Below are 9,251 nucleotides of genomic sequence, written 5' to 3' on the forward strand. Positions count from 1 at the left end.
CATTAAGACAGAAGGACTATTATCTCAGGTTCCCAGAACATACATTTAATTTGAGGAATTACACCCCCAGGCTCTTTAACGCATAGACTCTGTTCTAAAGAATTGGCTTTCCCAAAATGGTATCCCTCATCCAGACAAAACTTCTTGCTCGTCCGACTTTTCCTTGGTCTGCATAGACCGGCCCCCCTGGAGGACACGGAGCTGAGGGAGCTCCCATTGCTCTGTCCCTTTCCCTTGATGGCAGGAGGGGACGTCCGCGTTCCCAAGTTCTCAGTTATAACTCTGCCAGTGTGATTAACAAAATTCTTGTACCACCTCCTAACTCCCTGCTTGATACTGGGTGATTCAATTAAGACAAGTGGTTTTCAACCTTGGCTGAACGTTAGCTGCTCCCAGGGGGATGCTTTTAAAAATCCCCATGCCCTTGTCCAGGCCACACCCCAGACCAATTAAATCTGAATCTCTGGAGGAAGGGCTCAGGCAAGAATTTTTTTAAAGCTCCTCCAGTGGTTGCTATGTACAGCCAGAGTTGAAAAACACTAATAGAATCAAGAGGAGGGAAAAAAAAATCACATCAATTAGACACTTATTATGTACAGGGTGTTTTATGTATGTTGGCCCCTTTATTCTTCCCAGGCTCAGATGGGTTGTACAACTTTCCTAAAAATCACACAGCTGGAAAGTGGCGAAGTCCAGGCTCCATCCCAGGCACAGATGGTTTCCTGAAAGCTATTTGTACATCATAGATTTGGTGATGAGTAAATGAGGGGATGTCCATTCAGCACCTGGCACATAGTATGTGGACCTGAATGTCTGTCTCCATATCTCAGCCTCCTCGTCAATCTAGAATGTTCCTCCTGATGCATACCATGCCCTGACACCAAGACTTCAGGTCTGGGCACTTGGGGTGAACCCTTGCAGCTCTGCAGTTACATGCCCTCTTTATGCACAAATGTTACATCGTAATTTCATTGTATAGGGATGTTAGGTTGTAGGGAACTGAATCTGGTGGAATATATAACTGAAATAGGTTCTGCCTATTACATGCATTTTGTGAGGCTCTTGGTTTTATATATGTTTGTGTTCTGTAGCCATTACTTCTCTCTCTTGTCACTACAGAATGGGATGATTTCCTATTTAACTGATGCGAGATTGGTCCTGCCATGATGTTGAAACCTGATGTCACCAGGTCATCTCTCCCTCCAGCACTATTTTCATCAGACTAGAGCAGTGGGCTGTGCCCTGGTCATTCTAAAGTTTTCCCCTTTCTGTTAGTCTGTTTGAGAGGTTCACAAATCATTTAAGTTGTTCTGAATTGATGACATTCAGTCAAATGGGGTAATGGGTGGGTACAGAGGCTTCAAGACAGGGTGCCTCCTTAGGGGAGGACCAGTGTTGGCATCTTCCAAGGAGGGGAGGAAATGACCATGCCCAGAATACCTCTGTGTGTGGACAGGTACTGAACAGCTCATGTCGATAGTGGCCACTGTTGCCAGGCATCATCCCAGGGGCTCCATGGGAGGGAGATGGTCAGCCTTTGAACCCAGGCATTTGGAATCCAGAGTCTGGTTTCTAACTCCATGCTATGCTCAGAGCCACCAAGGGGAAAGGGGAGATGGGGCCTCTCGCTCAGGGAGTGCGGATCAGGGAGTTCGGTCTGTGTCATCCTAAGAAGAGGAGAGAAAGAGACATGTGACGGCCATACACATTCCCTGTTCTTTCTTGTCTCCCTAATTCTTCCAAATCATATGCACCAACCCCCTCCTGAGACAGAAGAAACCCCATCAGTCAGAGACCCCTGGTTGAAGGGAGGAGAGGGGAGGGTTGGAATAGCTATCCCGTCTTCTCACTTTATTCTCTTATTCATCAAGCTGGCATTGAGTGTTTTCTGTGTTTCTGACACGGGTTTTCAGACTTTTGTATGTTTTAACGGAGAGAGGTCAAGTCCCTTGCCAAGGTCCACTGCTCTAAAGAAGCGGGGAGGGGCGCCTGGGTGGCTCAGTGGGTTAAGCCTCTGCCTTCAGCTCAGGTCATGATCTCAGGGTCCTGGGATCCAGCCCCGCTTCAGGTTCTCTGCTCAGCAGGGAGCCTGCTCCCCAACCCCCCCCCCCCCCCGGCCACCCTCCTGCCTCTCTGCCTACTTGTGATCTCTCTCTGTCAAATAAATAAATAAAATATTGAAAATAAATAAATAAATAAAGGAGCAGGGACTGGATGTAAACCCAAACCCTATACAACTGGTGACATGCAGTGCCAGCCTCTCACTTCTGAAACTTTCCACTCATTTTAAGGAATTTTTGACAGAAATCCCTGGTAGAGCATAATAATTCAAGTAAACCCAAATTAAGTTCTCATCAGGAAAAGGAAGACTGGGGGGTCATGGAACTGGAGGGCTGCTTCCTGACAAGACCCACTATGCATTCATTTGTTGCTGCTCCTGCTGGTCTGGGTCCTTGTCCAAATATTGCTCTAATAATAAGTTTGGTCTTTGTCTTCATGATGGAACCACTAGGCACTATGGCGAAGAAGCGCTCATATATCATTAGTTAAACACTGTCAGCTTTTCTTTTGCATTTCCATAGAGAGCTAAGGGGCTTCCAAGTCAGGAGCAATGGATGGCGTGAGGGCTCTGTTCAAACACAGACAGACAGGGGCTCTGTCTCTAGAAACAGCAACTCTGAGGAATTCCTGTTCATTGACACTGAGCTGGCAAAGGAAGAGACAGCATGAAGATGGGCCAGGCCTGGAAGTTGTGCTCATCACCTCTGCTCACATTCCATTAGCTGGAACTCGTCAGAGCCTCTCACCTTAGTGCAAAGGAGTTTGGGAAACATACCCAGCTGTGTACTCAAGAACAAGCTGGTTTTTCTCTTTTCCTTTTCTTTCTTCCACTTTGGTTTTTTTTTTTTTGTTTGTTTATTTTGTTTTGTTTTGTTTCATTTTTGTAGCTTCCCCTTGTTATTTTACGGCCAGTGGTTGGAAGACTGGGTTGCCAACGGAAAAAAAAGTACAAAGACGAATCTTTTGGAGTGATCCATGTCCAGTGCCAATTCTAAGTGTGAAAACAAAAATAACTCATTTTTACTGACTATTTGCTGTGTACCAGACTGTACTACATGGTTGCCTTGAATCCCATAGCAGCCTCTCGCATGGGTTTTAAAGTGTATCGATAGCTAGTTGTGGAATGATGGAGCTCTGCTCTTCTAATGGTAATCAAGAACAAGAGGGTCCCTGTAAGGCCATTCTCCACCCTTTTTTTCCTTATTGTGTGTCCCAAAGCTTGTTTCCCATGGATGACCCATCCAGGCTTCCTTACCTTCTGGCTTCCGGTTTGATTCGGCCAATGGGAGTCATCAGCCAAGGATCAGAGTTGGGTGTATAATTGTGTCCTATCTTCTCTTTGGCCATGGCCATCTTCCTCTGTGGATGCTCACAGCTTTGGCCAGGCAGCCACTCTCCTGGGGCTATAGATACCCTCAGGTTCCCATAAGAGGTCTCTCTTTCTGCCCCTCCAGGCTTGGGGTGACCAGGGCTTCCTGCCAATGATAGACTCTTGGTGCATTATTAACTCTTGACTGGTCCCTTGGACCTCCCCCACACTCCCATAGATAATTTCTTCTGTGAACTCTTTCCAGTTATCCCTTGGAGAGTGCCATCTCTTTCCTAGTGATTCCTGGCCGATTCAACTAGGACTTAAGAACTTACACAGTTCCCCATCCAACCTCCTTTCTTTAAAAAACTCTATTTATTATAAGGACCACTTTGGAGTCTGGAAGACCTAGGTATGAAGCCCAGTTTGATCACTTACTAGTTATGTGATCTTGAGCAAGTTACGTAACCTCTCTGAGCTGTTGTTTATCCATTCATAAAACAAAAGATAATGCATTTGTGGGGATTAAAAGAAATAACAAAGGTAAATGACCTAGCTCCATGTTTGACACATAATAAATAATTAATAGAGCTAGAAATGGCAAATGATGTCATGGGAATATGTCAAAGTCAGTAATTAAATGAGTAACCTATATATTGCTCATTAAACTGACATTTTTAAAAAGATGATCACTCTCACTGTGGACAATGATGTTGTGGGGGAAGGTACACACTTCAAATGAAAGTATAAAATTTGGTAAAACCTTTCAGAAAGGCATTTTTATCTTAGGATATAAAGCCTACAAAATGTGCATTTTCTCTGATCCAGCAACTTATAGCAATTTTCGGAATTTATCCTAAGGAAATAAGCCGAAGGAATGAATCAGACCAAGACGCACCTACAAACACCTTCACACTATTGTTTATAATGCTTGAAAATTGGCAATCACAAATGTTCAGCGATAGGGAATCAGTTAAACAAACTTTAGAACGTTGACACAGTGACAAGTAGATTACCATGATTAGTGTAGGAAGATGGCCCTAGCACATTGGTAAATAAAAGATTCCATTACAAGAGTGCTTATAGAGTGTGATTCCATATTTTTGTGAATCTATAAAAAGAGGAAACATTGAAGAGATATAGAGAGAGATAATGTTTTAGGTATTTCCGGACTACAGGGTTATTGGTCATTTCCCTCTCCTTTTAATTTTTCTTTTCTGTATTTTCTCACTTTTCTACCATGAACATGGCACAGAACATCAAGCAGAGAGGATTGCCTTGGCCGCAAGTGACAGAAATCTGAACAGAGGGGCTCAGCAGCTCCAAGGAGGGCTTGTCTGAAATTGGGATGGCTTTTCCTTTGTGGACTTTAAGTGGCCACTGTCCCTCCAGTCATCCAAGAAGAAAGAGGGCCTAGAAGCCCCAGAGCCTGTCTTAGGAAAACAAGAGATCTCCCAGGAACTCCATAACAGACCTTGGCTGCAGTGGTAGGATTTGCATCCTATGATCTAGCTGGAAAATGGAAGGCAGAAAGGGCTGGAAAATCGGGTTGAATCAGCCCCTTTACAATGTCTGCCACAAACTCATTTTGCTTTCGTAATTAAAAAAAAAAAAATTAAAAGTGGTTGAAATTTTAAAACAAGTTACAGTTGACCCTCGAACTACATGGGTTTGAACGGCATGAGTCCACTTATACAGGAATATTTTTGAAGAGATATGATACAGCACAGTAAATGAATTTTCTCTTGTGATTTTTCTTTCTCTGGCTTATTTAATTGTAAGAGTACAGTGTGTAATACATCAAGCATACAAATCTGTGTTAGTCAACGATTTATATTCTCAGTAAGGCTTCCAATCAACATTTAACCATTAGTAGTTAAGTTTTGGGGGAGTCAAGTTATATTTGATTTTTCATTCTGTGGAGGGTGGGTGCCCCAACCCCGGATTATTGAAGGATCAACCGAATTTCTTTTTTTTTTTTTTTTGATGGCTTTAATGGGTCCCGCCTTCTGCCACCTTCCCATGCAGTCAGGCTGCGATAGCCAGCAAATTCATGTTCACAAAGCCCGGGGACCAGGAAGAGCACCAAAACCCTAGGCTATGCTTAGAGACAGTGGAGGGGAGCAGCCCGGGAAACCTACCAGCTTTTTCGGCTCCCCTCATCTAGGTCTCTCGAGGTCTCCCTAGGTCTCCGTGGAGCTTACCCATGGAGACTTCTGCAACTTCAATACTTCTGATCCTGCCGTTCTTTTCTAGAGTGTGCAGAAATGGCCCCGTACCCATCCGCCTTGCCTTGGTCTCAGCAGGGCTTTCCCAGGCAAGAGCCTGCCCCCTGATCCGCACACTGAGGGAATGGACCAGGTTACCTGCCCTTGGATCCTGGTGGTGCCGCTTACCTGTTAGGTGATCTTGAATCAGTTACATCAACTGTCTCTGTTTCTGCTTCCTTAAATGTAAAATGGAAATGGTAATAGTATACACTTCATAGGGCTGTTATGAAAGATGAGTCAGTATTTGTCAAGGGCTTGGAATGTGCCTATCGTACAGTAAGTGCTCTGTGGGTATTTAAAAATAAATAAATACGAGAAAGGCAGAAACAGCCATGGCTGTCTGGGCTGTATTGGTTTGAGCTCACATTTTACTTGACATATATCTGAGACATCTAGGGGCACCTGGGTGGCTCAGGCTGTGATCCCAGCATCCTGGGTTTGAGTCCTGCATTGGGCTTCTTGCTCAGTGGGGAGCCTGCTTCTCCTTCTCCCTCTGCCTCCCCACCGCCCCCCCGTTCATGTTCTCCCACTCACTCTCTCTCTCAAAAAATTAAAATAAATAAAATAAAATCTTAAAAAAAAAAATCTAAGACATCTAAAACTACAAAGAAGGGCTGAATTTTCTTTTGTTCTGTGCTGGCTGCCCCCATGTGGTCTCAGTGCTAGGAAAGAAGGAGAACCCATGGGAAGCTGAGAGCTAGGAATCGCCTTCTTGGTGGGAGGAGGGTCCCAAGCAGCTCTTTTAAACGCATGCCGCCCTCCTCTTACAGATGGGGAAACCGAGGCTAGGAGGGCTGAAGTGACTTGGCCACAGTCCCAGTTCTGTGAGTGGTAGAGCTGGGATTTGGCCCAGAGTTTGTGTAACACCAAAGTTGGCCTGTTGCATCCTAGGAATGGTGTTGACATGGGGAACGTCCCTGTACGTGATTCTAAAAGGCTAACACTTCTGTCCATCCCTGCCTTAAAGACACTGAAACAGTTTTTATTGACAAGGGCCTATAACAAATACACCTGCAAAATGCTTTATCTCCCTATATTCAGTTTGGCAAGTTTGAATCTTCATATATTGTGTTTTCTTACAATAGGTAGGCCACCGCTTTTGTTCAAAAAAATAAATTCCAAGCCTGAAACGCAGCTAAAATTCTTTTTGGGGGCTGGCGTGGAAAGAGGATGTTGGTTTTTGTTTTTTTCCCCCCTTTTTTTGGTGTGTTTTTTTTTGTTTGGTTGGTTTTTTTTTTTTTTTTTTTTTTTTTTTTTTGGTAAGGGTGGAATACAGGATCTAAATACAGGATGTGTCTTTCTGAACTAGCTGGAGCTCAGTAGCCCTTCCTAGCAGTAAGTGACCGTTGTGTTGCCAAGTCCGGGCATATTATCTTGAAGATCAAAGCCATGCTCAGGCCAGCTGAAATTATCAATAATTAACATCATGAGTATCTCTCGGGTCCAAGTTCCTCTGCGAGCAGCCCCGAATTCCTCTCTGCTCTCTGATCTGTCGATGCCACCTTTGCAAAGGCCAGTTCCAAACAGATAACACCCAGAAGTCACTCAGTGATTTTCTTCTGGACTGCAATCAAGTCCAAGTAGAAGGTAAAGGTTCAGACACTTCCCTGTTCTTTCCCTTTAAGAAAAAAAAAAATCACTAAGCCCCACCCAACCCCACCCTTTGCTTCTAAAGTTCTGGAGTCAGTGGTGCAGGAGATAGAGCCAAGATAAAGAGAATTAAAAACAAAAAGGCCTTTTTTTTTTTCCTTTCCTCTTTTTTTCTTTTCTTTTCTTCTTTTTTTTTTTCTTCATATTTAGAAACTTCAGTTCCCAGCTCTTCTACTGGCCTCAGCCTGCCCCACCCCACCCCACCCAGGGGGCTCTCCCTGGCCCTGGGCCAATTCAGTGCTGGTGGAGGTCTATCTGGGGTCAGCCCTGGCCACGCTCAGAAGGGAATTAACCCTTTCAGAAAAAGACGTGTGCTAACCTCCCTACCGCAGGTGCTAATCTGGTACCCTTCTTTTAGGCGTTTGGCTTCAGAATGGTTGTCATTCTCGGCCTGGGGCTCAGAGGGTACAAACAGCCCAGAAGCAGCCACAGGAAGTTCTGAAGTGAGTGTCTGGCAGGTAGGGCCACTGTCCAGAGAGGCAGGAGAGGGAAAGACAGGGAGAGAGATTAGGTGAAACATTAGCTTCGGCCTTTTGGACTCCGTCCAGTGTCTTACAATTATTTCTTTATGTGCTTTCCGTCCTGGGCTTATTTGGCATGGGACAGGCATCCATTAGAAGATTTCACAATGATTTGCCATGTTACAGTTCTAAACAGATGTGAACTCGTCACCAGAGGAAATTTATGTTTTACCATCTTTCCCCCCCACCTCTCCCGGGGGGGGGGGGGTGCTGCAGGGAAAAGCACTCCAAGCGAATTAATCAAAATGACTAGGTAATGCTCTAAAAATAATAAGCGTTGTTGTAGTCTGGATCCCTTTCAAGTTTGAGCTCATTTTGTGAGCTTCAAGATCCATACATCAAATCACATGTATGTATTTTTTATTCCAGTGAAATGGGCTTTCGCATAGGGACAGATAAGTTATGAAGACACATAAACGCGATTATTCTCTTAACACTAGGCTGCATTTCAACTAAGTTCATTCAGCAACTTGGTCAAAGAAGGGGAAAGCAGCGGTACCTTAATGATTCCCTAGCTTGCTCAGCTACGGCTTTGGGCTCTGAAATCAAGGCTGGATGGAAATTGAGGAGTGGAGTTCGAATTAGAACAAGAAAGGAAAATATATATTGTGTCTCTCTGGGCTCTTCTCACATACCAATGGAAGATATATTGTTGCTAGACAAGGCAGAAGGACTGGAAGTCTTTGAAAAACTGCTTCAAAAGTTGGTGGATAATGATGAAAAAAACAAAAAAAGCTAGCAATGAGGATCGTATTTTTAAACTACTTTCCCAGAGATCAGCTCTTTGAAAAGAAACTTGGAGCGGGGTCCTGGGTTCTCAAGGCCTTCTTCCAAGGTTAGAATGAGATTAGATAAACCTCAGGGTGAGGTAGCAAAGGGAAATCCCAGAAAAAAGGAAAGTGTTGATGGTCAGGGTGGATTCTTTTCTTATTTTAACTGATACAGTTCTCTGATTTTGGTTGTTCTCTTCCCCCAGTATATGTCCCTAATATCCAAGAGCGAGGTATTCTTTAGAGATCTGGAACCAAACCCTCCTCGGTCTTTGATGATAGTTTATCCACATCAGGCCAGTGTAATTGTGGGGAAAACAGGAGCATGGACTGCCCTGGGTTTACTGCCTAGGTACCCCCTTTGTCTCCAAATCTGAGCCCTGCTGTCATTAGCCTCAATTACAAGGATATTTCCAACCTATGAAATCTCATCCAGCCTCAGAACGCTTCTTAGCTAATTCCCATGTCTTCATTCTCTCGGAAGGGTTGATCGCACTTGTTCCTAATCCCAACCCGCTTTCGCCAGCCTCCATTAATCACGGCTGGCAGGAGAGACTAGAGGGTCATGGGTAATTGAATTCCAGCCAACCTTCAAACCTAATTTAAGTCAACCCTTTGACCTCTTTCCTAACCAAATCTGCGGCTATGGCTAGTAAATAAATACTGTTTT

General features: G+C 44.3%; 1 long non-coding RNA gene across 2 annotated transcripts; it reads right to left on the reverse strand.

The window, feature by feature from the left end:
- Positions 1 to 589: 589 nt before the first annotated feature.
- Positions 590 to 5,846, reverse strand: LOC309863563. 2 transcript variants are annotated; one of them, XR_014311110.1, is made up of 4 exons: positions 5,767 to 5,846; positions 3,317 to 3,536; positions 2,837 to 3,052; positions 590 to 1,667 (listed from the first exon to the last, which is right to left on the reverse strand). It is a non-coding gene; the product is annotated as an uncharacterized lncRNA (long non-coding RNA). The 2 variants fall into 2 exon arrangements; XR_014311109.1 differs by lacking the exon at positions 2,837 to 3,052.
- Positions 5,847 to 9,251: the final 3,405 nt, after the last annotated feature.

The sequence above is a fragment of the Mustela nivalis genome (genome assembly GCF_964662115.1).
Source record: "Mustela nivalis genome assembly, chromosome: 4".
In the NCBI taxonomy this organism is placed as follows: domain Eukaryota; kingdom Metazoa; phylum Chordata; class Mammalia; order Carnivora; family Mustelidae; genus Mustela; species Mustela nivalis.